At 46.7% G+C, this 20,192-nt stretch overlaps 2 protein-coding genes across 2 annotated transcripts in view; one reads left to right on the forward strand and one right to left on the reverse strand.

Annotated features, from left to right (window-relative positions):
• The window catches only part of LOC128309459 (homeobox protein homothorax), a 169,862-nt gene that overhangs the window by 61,306 nt on the left and 88,364 nt on the right, over positions 1 to 20,192 (reverse strand). The window lies entirely within an intron of this gene.
• The window catches only part of LOC128309458 (uncharacterized), a 195,683-nt gene that overhangs the window by 11,335 nt on the left and 164,156 nt on the right, over positions 1 to 20,192 (forward strand). The gene's annotated exons all lie outside the window — the stretch shown is intronic.

A 20,192-nucleotide genomic window follows, 5' to 3' on the forward strand; every position in this document is an offset into this window, starting at 1 on the left:
CGAGAAAATGAAGAATGGAATAATAGCAAAAGAAAACAATAACAGCAAAACGAGAAACGAATTAAAGTGTTGGAAAAATGCATCACAGTACATGCGAGAAAGAGAACCAGCGATAAAACGAACCGAAATGGCGAAGAAATTGTTTGATTGAAAAGTAAATGAAAAATACAAGAGGGAAAAAAGGGAAATAAATGAGGAAATTAAAGAAAAAATAGCAGAAGAAACAAAAACAGGAAGAACAGAAAAGAAAAGCAATAATAAAACAAAAACAAAACGAAACAACATTCGCCCAGTGTAATGCACAAGGCACAGAGAGTATCGACTGCAGTATGGCGAAAGAACGAAAGAGTACGAGCATAAGAGCAAAGTGACTGACTTCATCCGCAGCTAGCTATCGAGACGGGATGAAAAATCATACATTTAAGTACGCATGCAAGGCAGAGCGCAATCGGATCGAAGCATCGGGCCTAATTACACGTCGTACGCAAACGTGCGGATTCGTCCTTTTCTGATCGTCGCATCGAATGAGATTTAACCCGGGGCCCGATAAATCGAATGAATGATTAATAAAGACCGTGGTCTCATTAAATGTCTGCCCGTGCCGCAATGGCCGCGTTGCGTTTGCGTTACCACCGTTTGCGTCTGTCGTCTAGTTGCCAGCCTTGGCCGTCTCGATTGGTTTCGTATTTCAGTGCGCTGCTCTAGGCGTGTTGGGAGTTGGTTGAGAGTTGTTGCTGCCGCTGCTGCTGTCCCAATGGAAGATGAAAGGAGTGATGAAACAGGATAACCGTAAACCGTACAAAGACGACCGTCTTGTGTCACAGGCCCAAGCAGTAGTATTGGTACCTGAAGCAAGAACATTATATTATGTATCCTCATTACGATTGCATTACATAGTGCTGCCCTCTTGCTTTAGGAGGTACAGAGGAGAGGCAGTACATGCGGCCAACGGTGGATCCCGTCATGTTGAGACTACCAGAGGTACTTGCTGAGAAATTCGCCACCCGCCATCGTACTCGCGAAATCGCACAGCCGGGTCGTTGACTGGGTTGGCCCAAGTGTGTGTGTGTGTGTGCGTGTGTCGGATTGTGACACGGTAAGAAATCCTCCGAATACGTCCGTTCGTCACAATTCCCAAGCAATTCCATCCGTGAAAGAATCCACCAAGGTGGATCTGTCGAGATGGAAGCGAGACAGTGCGAACCCGAGAGTGACTCCGGGTTGTCTCCGTCGCACGGACAGGGCGCATGTGCAGGACACAAACATAGACACACGTTCACATGGGTGAAAGAACAGGAAGAGAGTCGTCCGTGCTGTCACCCTTCAAGAATCCTCGTCCTCCGGTGCCTGGGACGCATCGTTGCTATTGGCCCCATCCGCATTCGCAGACAGACCCGTCGGGGGATACACATGCGCAACAACGGCCGACTGCCGAACCGAACCCGTCTCCGGCTCGGGTTTTTGCAAACAACACACAACACGCGAATCATCTATTGATGTAGATGTGCTTCATTCCGGATTCGCGAGGATATTGCAGCGCGTTGCAGCCCTTTCCCCATTTGGACGTCATCCGGGACGGGAGTGTCTTTCTCGACGTTCGCAAAACAGCAAACTCTCTATATACATTATCGCGAAGTTCTGCCTCCTCCTCGGTTGGCCTCGCAGACCGGCGCATTTTGCTCCTTGTTCCTGACTCCCCTATTCGCGCGGGTAGCTCAAACGTCTTACGTCTTACGTCGTTTGTGGACCGAACCGTGGTTTCGTCCTGGTTTTCATGCAGCCGACTACGCCGGCCTCGCAACGAAGTTGCCGAAGTTTGGTTTATTCCATAATGCCGTTCGTGTGCTACTGCGCTTGGCACCGTCCACGTTTCGGGGTGTCCACCCGTCTCACCGTGCTCGTTCCGAATCCATTCATCCTCGTTCCCATGCAAGGGTGATTTATGTGCATCTATCTATTTGCCTCTCTAAAAGCTAGCCAGAAAATGAATCCTTCGCCCTCCTTCGAACACTCTGCGTCTCTGGTGTTGCCGTTAGGGTTTTCCGTAATGGCTTTTTCCCACTCGGGGGTTTTCCTTTTCTCTCTGCCAAGGTCGACATTTAATGTAACAGCAAACTTCCATTCAAAGAATGTTTCGGCTTGCGGGGAAATGCGGTAAAAGAGATGCAGGAAGGCGAATTGGCAAACAGCAAGATCAGTGTAGCGCCGCCTAAGCGAAATACAATACCGGAGCTGGACAGACACTGCCCGATAGCATCGTCGTCAGTCAAATGGCCCCATAATTGTTCTTTTTTCGTCCAAAACAGGAAGTTACGTTAATTTTTAAAGATGTTGCCTACAAGCATGGCAACATGCTGTGGCCCAAGATGGAAAACTCACAGGAATCGAGAAAACACGCATTTCACAGCAGGAGTAACTTTAAATTTGAATCGAAAACTTTTCCACGAATTGCTGCAACAATCATGATGGATCATTGCTTATTTCATTTCATCCCCACCCGACTCCCTGGTTATGCGTCAACAGGGGATGGAAGCAGCCGTAATGGGGGGAGGGTTGATTTGAATTCCCTTCCAGTGTGGAAGGCTTCTTCGATACCGCGTAGCTTGTACCAGTGGAGGCAGCGTATCGTGTGTCCCCAGAATAGACTAAGACCATCCGTTCGTCGTCATCGTCATCGTTATCGCGATTGTGCACTGCTTACAATCGTTTTGTAACCAAAAATGGCTTATACTATGCTGTAGTAGCTGCTGCTACTGCTCCTGCTGCTGCTGGCACCAGCAAACATTTATTTTCCTAAGCCTCGGGAATGCGCGCGCGAGGTTCGTAGATAAAGAAACTGGCCGGTGGGGCCAGCTCCTGACCCCAGCTGCTTCAACCCCGGTACTAGTTCGCGCTGATACACATGCATTGTACCTTTATTATATATTTTTGTACATTTTTCCCCTTTTTGGAGAGGTTTTTGTGCCCAGCATTTAATGATGTTTGCTAGCAGCAATATATTCCACCACTGTCTGTCAGTTCCGTGGCAATGGGAGCAAGGGAGTGGTAAGGGGAATGGCGCCTCCACTGCCCTCCTCAACCGCGACTCACTGGATTGGAAATGCAAATAGTTGCCCCCCCCCCCCCCCCTCCCCCTTTTCTCCCTACTCCCCAAAATTTGGGCGCACACGAGTAGGCAATGACGCAGAAGACGAGAAGGAATTGTGCCGCCGATCTTATTCCAAAGATAGCGTGATACGAATTTAGTGACTTAGTTGTGATGTGTCTAGTTTCCTCTTCCCAAAGGGGTTTCGTACTGGAGTCCAAATAGACAACACAATCGTAGTCTGCCTAGTAAACAACGACCACACACACAGTCCACAGCCCTTGCCAGGGAAGGATTTTTTTTTGGTGTGTGTACTGCTGGAAATTTGGTCAACAATAGACCAAGTGCCTGCAGGAAATTTGTTGCACAACATATCAAAATTGCTTCAAGGAAACACAAGGAGTGATGGAATACAAAAACCTCCCGAGCTCATCCATGTCCCACATACTCTGCCAACGTGCCATGCAGAGCGACTGTGGGGCACAAAGGTGTTCGTGAGGTAGGATGAGCCTATCAAAAAGAGCACCTTCCGAAGCGCCCCTTTTGGCCAATTGGTCTGCTTTTTCATTCCCTTGTATGCCGCAATGAGAAGGCAGCCAAACGAGTGAAATACGAAATGATTTCTCAAACAAGGAGCCTAAGACTTTCAGTATTTCTTTCACAAAATAGTCTGGGCTCTTAATAGCCTTCACGGATTTCAGTGCTTCGATAGCACTTAAGCTATCAGAAAAAATAAAATATTCGTCCGGAGGGCTAGCACTTATAATTAATAAGGCGTAAAAGATTGCGGCGAGCTCCGCTACGTACACCGAGCATGGTTGGCGTAATTTGAAGTATGCTTCGGATAGTGTGTTGTATACGCCAAAACCAATGCCGTGCTCTGATGAGGATCCGTCAGTATAAAATTGGTGTCTATTTAAATGGCCATACTTTTCCACAAAAATGCTGGGAATTTCCGTCCTGCGAAGACTGTCAGGGACAGTCTTATTTTCCTCTCTCAACGAGGTATCTACATTGAAAAAGGAACTACAGGACTCTGGTAAGCTGGTACGGTTTATACTTTGCGATGTACTAGGGTGGACCTGAAAAGAGGCAAAATCCGTGTAAACTTTCAGGATTTTGCATTTAGAGCCTATCTCTTGCAGTGTTTTAAGGTTCTCGATTATCAATGGATTTGATACTGTAGAGCGTACGAGAAGGCGAAGCGAAAGTAGCTCAAAACGGAGCTTTAGCGGCATCACTCCAGTCATCACTTCGAGGGACATTGTATGGGTCGATTTCATACTACCCAATGCGATTCTCAAGCAACGATACTGAATCCGTTCTAGACGGATCAAATGCGACTTGGCTGCCCAATGGAAGCATATGCAACCATACTCCAAGACGGACAATATCGTTGTCTTGTATAGTTTAAGGATGTCTGATGGGTGCGCACCCCACCAGAATCCGGTAATCGTTCTGAGAAAATTAATTCTTCTAGTGCATTTTTTTACTAGATAGTCAATATGTGTCCTCCACACATTTTTGCTATCAAACCAAACGCCGAGGTATCGAAAAGATCGGGCAATATTTATCGTTTTGCCGTAAAGCGACAAGTCGAATTTGGGGTCAACCAAGTTGTTGCGTCTATTTCTCTCGGTATCGTAGAAAAACGAGAAAATGAGCAACACCGTTTTCTCAGGGGAAAACTCGATACCTAGGTTTCTTGCCCACACTTCTAAGTTATCTAGTGTGGATTGCAAAGGACTTTGAAGGTCGGCGATGTTGTTGCTGGCGACTGATACAACACCGTCATCCGCCAATTGCCGTAAGCTGCACCCAGGAGCTAGGCATGAATCAATATCTGATACATAGAAATTGTACAACAAGGGGCTCAAACAGGACCCTTGTGGAAGTCCATAGAAACTGACCCTCCGAATTTTCAAATGGCCATTGTCGAAATTCATCGCCTTTTCTGAAAGGAGGTTAAAAACGATGTTGTTCAATTTTGGGCTTAAACCCACAGTTTCTAACTTTTGACATAGCAGATGTACAGACACTGAGTCAAAAGCCCCCTTGATGTCAAGAAATAGAGAGGCCATCAATTCTTTTCGAGAATGAGCCAACTCAATTTCTGATACAAGCAGCGCCAAGCAATCGTTGGTACCCTTGCCTTTGCGAAATCCAAACTGGGTATCTGACAAGAGACCATTAGATTCTAGCCAGTTGTCTAATCTAAAAAGAATCATTTTCTCAAATAATTTTCGTAGACACGATAACATCGAAATCGGTCGATACGAGTCTTGCTCTGATGCTGGTTTGCCAGGTTTCAAGAGGGCAATAACCTTCACCTCTCTCCACTCCGACGGGACGGTGTTGAGATCCAACATAATGTTGAATAACCTCAACAGGCGTTTCTTCGCCAGGTCTGGTAGGTTATGGAGCAATTTGTTCCTTATCCTATCCAAACCTGGAGATGAATTGTTGCTGGAGTAGAGAGCAAGAGAAAGCTCGACCATAGTGAACGGTGAATCCATGGAGGAATCACTACCAGATGCACTTTGGATAAAAGGAAGTGCTTGAGCGAAGTCTGGACAGACTTTTTGTGCAAAGGGTTCAAGCCATTCTCCGGACACTCGTTCGCTCTCATTAGATGCTCTGCTGTTCCGCATCCTTCTCGCCATGCTCTGAAGTGAACTAAGCGAAGTTGAGGGACTGAGGTTTTGCACATACCTCCGCCAGTAGGTCCTTTTCTTTGCCTTAAGCAAGTTTTTGCACTTGCGCTCCAGGCCTCTATACTTGTCATATAGATCTGTGGAGCCAGTGATTCTATAATGGACAAAGGCCTTCCTCTTTGCTTTGAATGCCGCTTGACAGTCCGCGTCCCACCAGGGAGTGGGAGGTTTATAAATTTTCCTTGCCTGGGGGGGCGGCCTTGTTTGGGCGCCAAGGGCGCACTCGTTAATCGCCTTAACGAGATTTTTATACTCCTCGTCTGGGGAGAAACAGGGGTTTACACGGCTCAGCCATGCAGACATAAGTTCACCGTATTTCGTCCAATCGATGTTCCTCGTTAAGTCACATTCAACGGGTACTTGATCGGCTGAACGACTCCTGTTGATAATGGAGATCTCTATTGGCAGATGATCACTGCCAAGTGGGTCTTGGATAACCTTCCATTTTGAATCCAACCCTAACGATGACGTGCAAAGAGATAGATCTATTGCGCTATTTCGTACCAAAGGTGACCCCACCCTAGTGGCTTCACCAGAGTTCAAGATTGTCAAACTAAAAGTGTCGCAGAAATCCCTAATGATTGGTGCACGATTATCATCATGTGTGCAGCCCCAATCTTGTCCGTGAGCATTAAAATCGCCCAGGATAAAAAACGGTTTTGGTAAAACCGCTATCAGTGTTTCAAGATCCTTTTTGATCTTCACAGGGTCCAAGTTGGCTCCCGGGGGGATATAAATTGACGCAATGGCAACGTCAAGATCGCCTAGCTTTGCCTGGATTGCGACATATTCCATTACCTCGGGTGTGGGGAGCGATATTCTGTTGAAGCTGTGACTACTTCGAATACCAATTAATACTCCCCCACCACGCCTATCGCTAGCTGGTTCAAATCGATCTTGTCGTATTATATTATATCCCGGGAAGGTTAAATGTGTTACGGGTGAGAGCCAAGTTTCACTTAGGGCGAATGCATTGCAATTGTGTTGCCCTAAAAGTACTTTAAATTGGTCAATTTTTCCAATAAAACTTCTGCAGTTCCACTGAAGTATGATAGCCATTGGAAGACATTACTCGTCCAGGCGTATCACCATACTAAGTCCTGGCCATTGATTTAACCACTCTCTAACCATTCCTCTGAGGAAAGGAACCGCCAAGGGAATCAGACCCGCTAGGTGTTGCGGGAGGTGGAGGGATTGGAGCAGAGATTGAAGAATCTCTGTCAGGGTGGGTAAGGATCTAGGTTCATTTGGGAACGCAAGGTTTTTTGGACTGGTGACCTTACGTGGACGGGGGGGAAGTTGATCATCACGAGTGGGGAGGGGCGATGCTTCACCGTGACGACGCGGTGCCTTTTTGGGGAAAAAGGTTTTTCTTTTTGGTGCCTTTCTGATCGGCACCCTGGGGGTGTTCCATCTTTTGACTCCTGTGAGAGGAGCCAGATTGGGCAACGGTTCTTTTTCCGCTAATAGGGATAGCGTGTCGAACGGATTCACGCTTGGGGTCGCCTTCAAAACATCAGCGTACGAACCCCTTGCACTGTGTATAATGGATCTTTTGTGCTCCGCCTGTCTTCTCCGATAGACAGGACAGGACGCAACCTCATGCCATTCCTGTTTACAGTGAATGCATTTTTCGGCCGATTTAATGCACTCTGTGGTAGAGTGCGCTCCTTTGCATTTACTGCACTTCACTGCGTTTGAGCAGTAAGGAGCTGAATGCCCAATCTGACTGCATTTGGTGCAGTTTGCATTGCATTGCAGAGTTCTCTGGCATCTCTGGAGATCGAGCGTTCATTCGAATGATGTCTAGACTTAGGTCTAACCATTTCGCATTGGGCGCACATCTCCAGCGTATAGGACAGGTCGACTCCAAAGTATGTGGCTGCGGTGTCGGATTTCACGATGTGGATCATCTTTTATGGTCCTGCGTGGAATACGAGGCTGCAAGACCCTCCTTGTTGGACGCAGTCCGAAGTATAGGAAGAGTCCCTGATACCCCAATTCGAGATCTGCTGGGGAGCTCGGATGTGGCTTACCTCAAGGTAATTTTTGAATTTTGCCGAGCTAATGGTTTGTCTGTGTGACCCTGTCTTCCTTATGTTTGTGTTTGTGTTGTATGTTGTACCTCGCTTGTATGTATGAAGATGCATACGTGTTTGTATGAACGGAAGTATGAATGTGTTTGATGCGTGTAAGTTGTGGGTACGATAAAGCAAGTCGTCCGCTGCAGAACGACCAGAACCAGAACGACTTGCCAATGCCGAGGAAAACATGGAAGAAGGAAAAACGCACATCCCAAATCACGATACAGACCCTCGCAAGAAAAAGGACCACTCTTTAGGATGACGGAATACACGCAGCAAAACGACCGAGTACACCCGGGATAAGGTGACCTTTCACCGTTTGGAGAAGGAAATGTCTTCAAACGAATGTGAATTGTACAATAGATTAAGTACTCTTAGTTGTAAGCAATACGGCCTGGCCGTCCATGAATAAATAAAAAAAAAAAAAAAAAAAAAAATTTGTTGCACAACATATCAAAATTGCTAGTTGAAAAAAACCCGGAAGTTGTCTGTCAAATAATCGGAGCTATTATTTCTTATAACTCAGCACAGGTGTTGTTTCCCCGGGACCAATATGTAGAAGAAAACAGTGGACACTTTTCATAATCACATACCGCGCTGCTCTAGGACTGCTACACTCTCCCATATCACTGACATGTGCTCCGTGTCACCCAAATTCTAAAGCAAACGGTATGCCGGAGCCACTTGTTTACCTTTGGATTGCAAACTTCCGAGACGCCAACCGTCCTCGGATTAGGCGTAATATGTGAATTGTGTTTGGGAGGGCATTAAGCAGGGATTATGCCCTGGGGTGTGTAACATTTTCGCTGTGTGTGCTATCTTAACCACCTCGAATTGTCTTGGTCAATTCTTGCTGTTTGTTGCAGTTGAAAGCGTCTCCGGTGAAGACAGTTGCAGCTGATGTGGAAGTTGGGGTACCGTGCGTCAAGACATAATACTCATGGTCGTCAAGTTCCCACTACTACTTCGCATCGGCTTTATCAATGTATAATTTCATGATCGATTTTTAAGCAGCACAGATTTAACGGTTATCTTTCGGGTTATTCCCAGCCCTTTTGGACACTTATCATCAACTCGCGTATCGTGGCTTTTCGGGGGACTATTCGATAGCCCTCGAACAGCTCGAAGTGAATTCCTTATGACACCATTCGCGGCCAGTAATTACATATCCAAGTCCACCACCCAATGTACCGTGTGCGTTGGTGTACAGTGCTGGCCTACGTTAAGTGTGACCGAGCGAGTGAGCATTTGCGCATGAATCGGTTGTCAGGGGTTTTGTCATTTACTGGTGTCTGCGAAACGTGCTTAAGCATGAAATTGTTCCCGAGAACGCTTCTCCAGGAACCAGGCAATGCAGCGAGGAGACTGTTCGAGTCATTACGCATAAACAGAGGCCGAGGGAAAAAAAGATCAGCATACACACTCTTACATTCCGAAACCAGACGGAAGGGAATTTGTGCAGCCTCATTTGCCTTTGGCTTTCCTGGGCTCCCCTCGATTCACGTTATGGCCTTTCAGCGAGCAAATAAGTCAGCACGATAGGTTTTCCGTTGCCGTCTGACATTTGGGGGACGGGATGCAGATTGCCACGGTTTTCAAAGCCATCGCGGGGTAGACCTCCAAGCCCAATGCCGAGGTCTCGTGTTGGCCGCCCCGACTGTCGTTAATCAAACACTTATTGATGGGGTAATTTCGTTCGTTTCGTTTATTTCCATTTTCCTTCATTGACGCCATTGTCGACCCGACGGGGTGGTGGTTTTGAATCAGTCATGTTGTTGGTCGAAATCAATGCGTGTGTGCCGGAACGAGCGCGCGCGCACACGTTCGTGTGTGTGTGTAGTGCTCTGTGTTTACATCGTCAAGGTTTTTAACGATGGAGGTATTTTTTCCCTCACACTTTTGATATTTCAAGTTATCTCCCTAAACACGTCATATTAAGATTAGGTTTTGACATAAAGAAGCCAAATCGACACCAGCAGAGGCACGCCGTTTGCTGTCATTATGCGATTGCGTACATCCGCAGTTCCCATGGTTACTACCATTCGTTGGCATGATGATGATTCGATTGAGCAGAGGTGAAGTGTTTACTGGTTTTGAAGTGCTCGAATTCCGTTTCCCAATCCGCATCACCGAGCCTGCGCTCGAAACTATTTCAAACGTCAAGCTTCACAATTTTGACAGTTGTTTTTCGCACGCGCTTTTCACTCACACGTGGTTCGGGCTGCCTTTTTAAATATAAAATATTTCAAAAGTATTTATTAGTTTAAAATCCCTATCACACTGAAAATAATGTAGCGATCGTAGCACAATGAGGAACTTCTATTGTGCAGATGACGTGTAACGTGTATGCAGATGATTTAATGGTTGTATGGAAAAAAATATACATTTTAGTGCAAAAGGCAGACAAATTAAGATCTGAAGCCACTGAGATGGTTATTGGGAAGATCATGCTTCAAGGAAATTACTTCTCGAAGGCGATAAACACAAGTTTTGCTCATTCGGGAAGCACAACCACTTCCCAAACGAAATCGCACCGACCGAGAGAACTAAAGGGATCGTAAAATAATCGCCATAAAAATAAAAACACAAGCCCACTGTTTTGCCATTGCTGCAGTTTGATGCTCCACCTTAAATGAGGTAGTAGAGGATGCGTCCTCTTAAAATACGTGTGCTACATCGGCGTTGTACATCATCGGGCCGGGGGAAGCGAAAAAAGAACACACACGCTCCCTTATTAGCTCGACCCAAGCCGGTGACGTTCGATGACGCTTCGAAGAATGCATAAAAACCACGCTATGAGTGTATTTTACTGCGCCAGGCCTTGCGTAGCGAACATGTGTGTAGAAATTAGTAAAAATAGCTCGCTTACCCATAAAGTATAGGGCGGATAAAAAAAAACCTCAGACAGACAAGCGGCCGCTGATGGTAGTTCATTCAGCAAACTTCCCCAAAAACAGTGGCCTGCGTTTGCGTATTCTCACAACAAACTCGCGGATTCGGTCATTTTCACTCCAAACGAAAGCGAACCCACAGCGCGAGTCGGGTGATGAAGATCGTTACGACAGCGACAACTCAACCCCGGGCGTTGAATCTGAACAGGGTGGCTGGATCGTGAAGTTTTATGATTTGTAGCATAATTTGACGAGTTCCAGGGATCCCGGAGCATCATTCCATTACGAGTTTACGGAAGGTTTAACGAAAACCATAACGCTCCGCAACAAATAAGCATCTTTGGTGTGCGATTTTTGGTGTTGGTGGAGTTGCAGCAGCTCCGAATCTCATCTGGTAGCGGGATGCAGTCGAAAATGATGCAGAAATTTATGACCCTGGGTGGTTTCCGTTTTGCTCCGCGTGTGAAGAAGATTTCTTTCTTCACAAAAATTGTGTTTTTTTTAGGCGCTTTGGTCGAAATGCGGGGTTTAAGGAGGCATTTTGGGGACTTTAATTTGTTCGTTCTGACTAGCGAGGGGCGTTTTTATCTCGCGAACTCCAATCTTGTTCGACGATCGTTTTCCGGCTCGTTAGCGTGGTGCGCAGTGCAACCAAGTGGCTAAAATGTGCCACAATTCTTGGGTGGAATTCTTCGAAACTATTCCCCCATGCCACGTAATGAATCGCATTTGCCTTCGCAGAGAATCGTTCAGGTTGGCGATTTCGCTTTTCGCCACCGGTACCAGTGTCGCAACAAATGATTACATTTTCATGTTTCGGGTATTCCAGATGGGAAAGCCATTTAGTAAACTACCTCCTCATTGCAAGGCATCGAACGTCAGAAAGCGCCAGTTCATTGCCGTAAATGTTGTTTCGATGTTGCATCTCTGCTCGGCGCGGGTGTAACTCCTCGTACGCAGCACGGGTAATGCAAGCGGCACATACACATTACATTAGATTCCCTTCGGGAGAAGGATCATCCTTTTTTTGGGGAGGGAGACCACGGCAGTGTAGGAAAGGAAAGTGATACGGCTAAGTGATGAATTGATCAAAAATTCACTTTCGCAAATGCCATTTGCACCCGCGTTGCCCATCGTCATCGTCGTCGTTCGGACCGGATGACGGACCGCAAACGAAACGGGACGCATTACAGTCCTTTCCCTAATTAAACCATCGTCCTAATGACATTTTCGCTACTGCTGCTAGTGGTGGTGGTGGTGGTGTACCCGATTGCCGTCAAGGGAGACACCACCGCCTAGGAGACGGATGGACGTGGAACTGGATGTATTCTGGGCAATTGTGTATGTCCTCTTTCCAATTTCCTCATGTGTTTGTGCGTCTGTGGGGGTGTCATGTGCCAGCTAGAAGGAGGATAATCATGAATAATGTATGTCCAAGCCGTACTGACTGCGCACAGTAGTTGCTCGCGTCCCTAAACGCAATGCCCCGAACAATCCGATACAATTTGTTGGGATGCCTGGGATCCAATTTATTGAACTGCTCAATCTCTGCTTGGCCAGTTCGGGCTTCACACTATGTGTAATGCGTACAAGATTTTGGAGCTCAATTTGACAGGCCCAAACTGTATGCTGTGGCTTATTCTCTTCGTTTCCCGCAGGTCTCCGCTTCGCAAAGGATAAAACGATGTAAAAGCCAGCACACAGCAGCATAAGATGCAACCCACCGGTCCTCTGGGTTCTCACCGGTATGGAACCGATAAGTTGCGTACGTCTTCGACAAATCCGCGTCTTATCAGGTGGAATAATAATAATGCAATGGCAAACCAGTAGTAACGGGGGTCGGCTGCCCTGGTGCGTGGTTGATTGAAATCCGGACAGTTTGATGTATTGCGAGGCAATAAATAATTCCACCGGAGGATCGATCGCACGGCGGCGGGTGCTGACGGCGCACCCAAGAAGCTAATTTGGAATTCATCGTGCGAAGTTCGGGATTTGCCTCGGAAGCCGAAGTTGCACAATCCGGGAGATAATAAAATTACATGCGACCGGTTTGTGGGTAAAGTGACAAGCGAGCGATTTACTCCACACGGTTGTGAGCGTCCTGTTTTTATTCGCTTTCTCTCGTTCCCTGTTTGGGAAGGAAAGCAAAACTCTTAACCACAAATGAGGGTGTTGATTATTGATTACCGGAGCAGGGGATTTATGGAAGTTAAGCGAAAGATAGGAACTGGTCTTTTAAAAAGAGTTTACTGATTCAATCAACAAAGTTACATCGATTTGATTCCCCTTTTTATTGTGTTGTATGCTTTTAATAACTGCAGGAAGTAAATTTCTTCTAACAACAAAACTGCCTCTTCCCATTATTCCATCATCGTCCCACGCACACACACACACAGTGCGCAATGTGTACAAAAACACAAATCAGATCATTCACCCAAAAAGCACGTAAATCGAGCGTATCAAACGAGGCAAGAAGCGTGCAGCGCACGAATATCATATGGCTTGCATTATGTTAATTTTTGTTTGTGTTGCTCTCTTCAGTGCTCCGGTTTCCCCGGGACTTTTCCAACTCCCTGTGTCCCATTAACCGTCACCCAACTTCCCCCGGCTTATGGTTTTAAAGGTGGCTCTTGTACACCGCCAAACAAAGCCATTGTTCAGTGTACGATAACAATAAAATACTAATACCGATAATATAATAGGATACCATATAATAACAATAATAATCACACTCCAGCGCCAACACGGTCATGCGCACGCCCCGGTTAGACGACGGGCTGTTTGCTTCCCCCGGGTTCGGAATGGTGCCGACCGCCACCAAGCTGTCATAAAAAAATCATGCACAACCTCTACCACCGGTGGGAATTTGACAGCGTCCGACACGCCAAACGTTTGCAGATCCCCCATCTTTGAGCCATCTTAATATGCCGCAAATTGCACGAGGTGTTTTATTTGGTGGAAAGAAATTATTAGAAAGAATTCTTAAAACAAACATGATAAAAAAAAGATAAAAGAGATAAGAGGTTTCTGTGGATCACTAAACAAAATGAAAGAAGAACTTTTTGGTGGAAGAGAAAGTTGCGAGAGGGTAAATAAGTGTGAACTTTCTCAAGAAGAGAGCAGAGAAAGGACAAAAATGTTTAAAACAAAAAGTGCAAATAAAACAAGAAAAAAAAGGAAAGTTTGCAAAAATCACTAGAAGCGCATTAACTGTTAAGAACAAAAATGACGAATAAAAAAACGTTAATTTTATCAGCTCTGAGAAAAGTAAAAAAAGCAGACCAGCCTAGCAAACACACAAACACAAGTCAACTTTTTGACTTATGGCCGTCCCATTTTTTGTTTGTGTTGTTGATTTTTCCCGAGCGCCTTATTTTCCCGCAGATCGGGTGCGAACTGGCTGATTTGTTGTTGTTTGCCTTTGCTGCTGGCGATTCGGGGAGGGGGGGGGGGGGGGGGGGGAAGTCGCCGAAGGATGATCCGCCTTCGCAACATTTGCCCAACATCGTTACTCTAATTATTCCCTTTTTCGCATTTCGTCCTACGTCAGCCCTTTTCCCATTCTTTTTTTTTGTTATTGTTGTTTCCGCTGCTTGTTTGCTCGTTCAGCGTTGAAGCGTAGGAATCAGCAAAATCCGAAGTTTTGCGGATCTCACCCTTAGAGCAAATACCACCAACACGCACGGACGCACGCACGCACGGAGGCCCGCCCCCATGTCTGTGGCTGTAGCACTTTTTACCGACAAGAAGCGGATAAAAAAATGAATCCTTGACGGTGGTTTGGCTTGGCTGCTGCCACGCCGAACGTGATAATATTGGATTTGCATTTTAAATATTTGATATCGGTTTCCCTTTTTACACAACTTCAGCCGTACTCCTTCGCCATCGCTGCCAACCCTCATGGACGTTCGACCTCCCCACACGTAACGAGGGTACGCGCAAAACTGTCAAACGGACGATGGGTAGAAGGACGAGGGTTGGGGAGGTTGAATTTAGCAGTGGGACGTTTGGCTTTCTGACTTTCTGGGCCTGGGTAAAGTAATTTCTAACATGAAAAGTGAAATCAACCCCGCTCCTGCATGCTCCATCCTGCCCGGCCCCGCCCCACGGGTAGAGGAAAATGTGGTGAAGGAATAAAACATTAGGAGCGTAACTCTCCGTTCGCAGGACACCCGGGGTGGATGGCAGGAGAGCAGATATTTTCGCTTTAGAATGGTGCGTGAGAATGCGACGAGCTTTTCCGAAGGCGAGCACGAAAAGGGGCGAGTGCGAGAAAATGGGAAAGCAATGTTTAAATTTGGGCATTAATTATGTTAGGTAAATTTGTAATTTGATGCCACGGCAAAGATGTATATGCTGCCTTTGCTTTGCGCACGAGTGACCGTAGTAGGCGTCGATTAGTGTGCCTTTGCCTACCTTTCGGTGATGTGATTGTCAAATGAATACCAATTATTCATGCAATATTGGGAAGCTTTACCGCGGGGCCTTCAAACCCGGGGCCAGTCATGAAATAATTTGAATATTTAATTCTAATCAGTGTAGGTGCTTACTTTCCCGACAAATGAGCAAACAACGAGACCACGCTTCGGTCCGGCGAGCGTTGCATGTTTTGGGAACAAGAACAATTAACGATCGTGCGATATAGGCACGGCGAGTTACGACGGGCCTTTTCGGTCCGCCAATGTGATGGAGCCGCCAGGTACGTTGTGAGTGCCGTTTCCTTTTTGTGTGCCATTCCGCACTGTCAACAGGGCCGTAAGTCGATAAATTTGAAAAATCGCCCTCCCCCCCAGGCTGTTATGCTGGAATGCGTTTTCCTTCAGGAGAGTATCAAATTTTCAGCATAATTACCCCTTATCGATGAAAAACAGAACAATACGTATGACGGGACCCCAGCACCACCGCCGTGTGCGGGTATGCTGGTAATGCAAACAGAGGACGATCTGTGTCTTTTTGCGGACTGCGCCTGTGGCAAGTGATCCAGGGAGGATAATGTTACACAGCTTCCACAGCATGCCTAACCCACCCTCTTGGTTAGGGAGTAGGTTTCCTTTTTTTCCTGCTCTCTTTTAGTTTAGCTTGAGGTAGCTGAGTTTGCATTCACTTTGGCGTTAGCTCAAACATTCAACTCCGGGCGCCCCCTTTAGTACAATTCCGACAAAGGGCATCGGCAGCGTAGTTTGTTTGCGTAGGAGGTGGTTGACTAAATCCTGACAGCGACTCGATGCCGCACGGTAAAGCGTATGATGGTGGCGATGGTCGGTAGTTGGTTTGTTTGCGTGTTTGGTTAAAAGATAAAGCAGATTTTGGGTGCATTTCCCATTTTCCCATTTTCCAACCCCTAGAAGCTGACTTGATAATATGCCCTGTCGGTCCCTCACCATCGGGCACCATCCTTGAACGTGTCCCTCATTTCAGGCTTTTCCCTGTCTCGACGTTTCGAATATAGAGGGAACTCGACGCAAAAAAAACGCTACGCAAAAGGATCACGAAAGTGTTTTATCGCGTAAATGGCATCGTTAACGGTTGCTTTTGTCCTTCAACGCAACGCATACGGTATTTGGGGACGAGCGAGCGGCAGGAAAATAGGACCACCGGGTAAATGGTAATCTAAATCTAACGGCCTGTAACGGCCCTGTGGCAGCAAGTGTAAAATAATTTTATAATTGAATGTACACTTCTGGTGGTTGGCCCGTTTGGTTGGTTGGCCCGGCGTCCGACCGGCTCGTACCTAATCCTTTTCCGGACAATTTTGTGTATCGTAGGATTTGGGTGCCATTTTTAGGCTTTGGTATTAGAATAATTACCGGACAGTGGAGAGTATTCAGTGTCCGTTTTTGGTTCCACCCCAAATTCTGGGACTGGCCACTACTGGTTCAGATCTGCCAGATTGATCAATGGTCCGAAGCACAATCAATCTTCATCCACCACTGCGCGCCACTACCGGCACCACCGCCCGTCACGACTTCGAGGCAGCTGAGAGTAACACTTGAATTACGTTCGCTTCACTGCAAAACCGGGACTCCGGACTTGTCCGGGACATTTGCCGTCTGCAATCCCGTACCCTTTGCTTGGGCAGTATCCAGGCTATGAGGATTGATGTTCATCCCCTTTGGTTGGATGAATTTTATCCAGCAATTCCCTTTTTGCGTACTGATAATTGCGTGCGAGGCGTTATGTTGCGTTGCGTCCGGGGCTTGGCTCTTGGACGATAGATTGCGTGGCGTTTGCTACTGCGTGCTTCGGTGACGAACTCTGGCCGGACTCCGGGAAAGTGCAATGGACTTCTGGAAGCGAGGGGATAAGGTGAACGAATTGCGTATCACCGGACACTCGTGTAAGGTCATTTTCCTCCTCTATGTGTGCGTGTGCGTTACATACTCTTCTAAACGATGAAGTCAAGCTGATGTTGACCTGATGTGCTGCGCTGCGAACGTCCAGAGTTAATTCTCCCTCCGGAGTTGGTGTTAAAAAATTAAAGGAATTCATTCGAAACAATTTCCTCCCGAGCTCAGTCGACGTTATGTTCCGAGGCACGAGAGCGATTTTTGAGGTTGATTCACTCGGACACTGGCCCGTGTACAGTCCCATCGGAATAGGGTAGGAATTTAGTGCGCTGAACCGTTTCGAATCGTATTGATATCGATCTTTTCCAACCAATTTTGGGGTTGGTTTTATTTTTGGTGGATGGGAAAATGAGATCAAGGCATTTTTTGCCGATGTATGTGCCGATGGTAGTCCATTGCTTTCCTCCGGATGGGCTTGTCTGACCGTTGATAAGGGACAATGTGCACGCAAAATGTTCTACCACCACTGCTGGAACTGGTGACTGGTATTTGGCTTCCTCGTCCTTTCGGAGCACCGACACCGCTATGTAAATTGAAAAGGGTTTTATGTCCCTTTGAGAACTAGAGATAGTTTGCTGTTTGTTATTTGTAGTTTTTCGTTTGCCGATTGAGTTCTATTTTATAACCCCAGACCAGAGTGGCCCTGAATGGCTCCGAAATGTGCGAAAGCAATTGCACACGAGAGCATGTGTTATCAAGTCATTACAATGAAAAAGCAATTTAATCGCTAGCAACGATGCTATTTCGATTCCAAGGTGAAATGTTTTTCAATGTAATTTGGTGTGTTTTTAGCACGCAATAGCTTCGGTACGATGGTGTTGATGTAAGTGGTTTTTAATACCGGAAACCCCCACTCACGGTAACGGGGAATTGGAACACCTTTCACGATATGAAGATTCGAAATGTTCAAGTGTAGCCAATGCAATAAATTATGCAATGGTAAAAAATGCTTAGTTCCCGATGTTCCACGTGCCATGAGACAAACGATTATCGAATGTTATGGAGTTCTACCACCTTACGGTCGCTTCAGTTGCACATCACTGGAAGCGAATTTTAAAGTGACTTTAATTGATTAACAATTACGACCGGAGACAAGAACCACTTCACACAAGCATTTGCCCAATGGCGAGATGTGCTCCCGTAGGGTAGAAAACCCCCTCGCGAGACCACGGCGCAAAACACCGGTTAGAAATGCTCGAGAGTTTTACGGACGCTTTCGCGGCACAAGAAGGACATAAAATTCGCATAATGGGCACTCATAAAATTACGGAAATGCGATGATGTTTCGTTCAGGTTGGTGTGTTTATGCCCTCGGCGGCTAGAGCTGCCTTCGGTTGCACAACTCGATGTTTTAATGTCGGCAACAACCCCGAACGGGCACTCCTTTCGTTTGCCGTTAAAGGAGCAGGCTTACTTACATTAAGCACCCGGGCGCTTGATCGATATGAATGATTGTAATCCAATTTGTTCGGAGCGTTTACAATTTATGCGAGTTCGAAATTGCCCTCCGGGAACCGTTGCGAATGGGGGGGTTTTTGCGTCTTCTTTTCGCTACCAGTCGAGTGGTGGATCGTGATTTCTGCTACAGTTGTGCTGTTTTCGGCTGGAGTGGTTTAATTTCGTTTGACCGCTCAAGCCGAACTGCCGGTGGCGGTTTTACACTTGAGATATTGAGCCCTTAAGTGTATTGTGAACCACAATCAAATAGCAGGTTTCCCACTCGTTGTTTTTGCTACCCTTTCCGGAACCGCCCAAACTTTGGTAAGAAAATTCAATTTTCTCACCACGAAAAAAACAAAATAAAAAGAACATGCCGAGAGGCCCATCCCCCTGAACTGTCGTTGCGTTGTATGGTTCGGCGGTACGTGAAAGCATTGAACCTGGCGGATTTCAGTTCCTTGCAACACGAGGGAAAAAGGTAGAAGGGTGCGTACGGCTGCGTGAAAAGTTTTTCAATTTCCATCGCGCCCCATTCGGACAGGGTGAGTTTATTTATGCGATTTTTCCAAAACGAATTTTTAAGCACTTCGGGCTATAAATAACTTCACCATACGGCCTTTCTTTAGCAAAACAAAAAAAAACGAGTCCCCGCAGCAACTGTACCGAGAGGCCTTCTTCTATTAAGCGTCGATTTGGAGGACCATTTCACGTTCATGTCACAAAGCAAAAGACCTCCGCCACTCAACACTTTCCTGTCTTTTTCGTTCGCTTCGTCTTCGTTTTTTTTTTGCATATAGCTCTGCGAACGTCTAGATGCACTCGAAATGCACCCAAAAATTACGAACCACTTCACGTGTGTGTGCGCGCGCGCGCCCGCGCTCATATAAGCATGTGATTAAAATTCCAACTCACGAGACGCGACTTCGGGCTACGCACAAACAACAACATTTAAAACAAAGCGAACAAGAAACGGCGTTCCTTGAAGCATTTTTCTCATCGAAACAGAACCAGCGGTCAGTGTACGCGGTGAGACAGTGAGCTGGCACACCGAAAGTTTGCAAATGAAGCTGTAAAATATGCTGCAGCTCCTGCAGCACGGGGGCCCGCTGGCCACGTCCTCATGAAACCGCCCCCATGGAATGTGACCGAGGGTGGTGGCGTTGCTGGAACGGCCACTATGACAACTACTACCAGTGTTACTTTAAGTCGATGCATTTTGTATTTTCAATGCATAAATTTGCAATTCTATTTCTGTCCACCCAACTACCTGCCGGCCGGGTGATCCTTGGTGATGAGATGTGCCCCGAAAGTGCCTCGGGCATTCGGGTTTGCATCGATTCATCTTCGTCTTCCGCTGTGTTCCGTAAGGTTTCCTTCAAAACCAAGAAGACGCAGAAGAAGGATGCCCGGGATCCAACAACTGAAGACAACTGAAAACATCCGAATGGTGGTGGCCGAGGTGGCGTTTTATCTATCCTCCCCGAATGCTTGTACACGTTGGGTCCCTGCCGTTTCCAGCTCGGCGTGCATACACATGTGTGTCATTGGGGATGATGTTATCACCGGTGGAAAGCAGGGGAAGCCGTGTGGGAGAGCCTTCTCTCTTACGGTTTAACGCGCTCAGGTGGCCT

The sequence above is a fragment of the Anopheles moucheti genome, chromosome 2 (assembly GCF_943734755.1).
Source record: "Anopheles moucheti chromosome 2, idAnoMoucSN_F20_07, whole genome shotgun sequence".
In the NCBI taxonomy this organism is placed as follows: domain Eukaryota; kingdom Metazoa; phylum Arthropoda; class Insecta; order Diptera; family Culicidae; genus Anopheles; species Anopheles moucheti.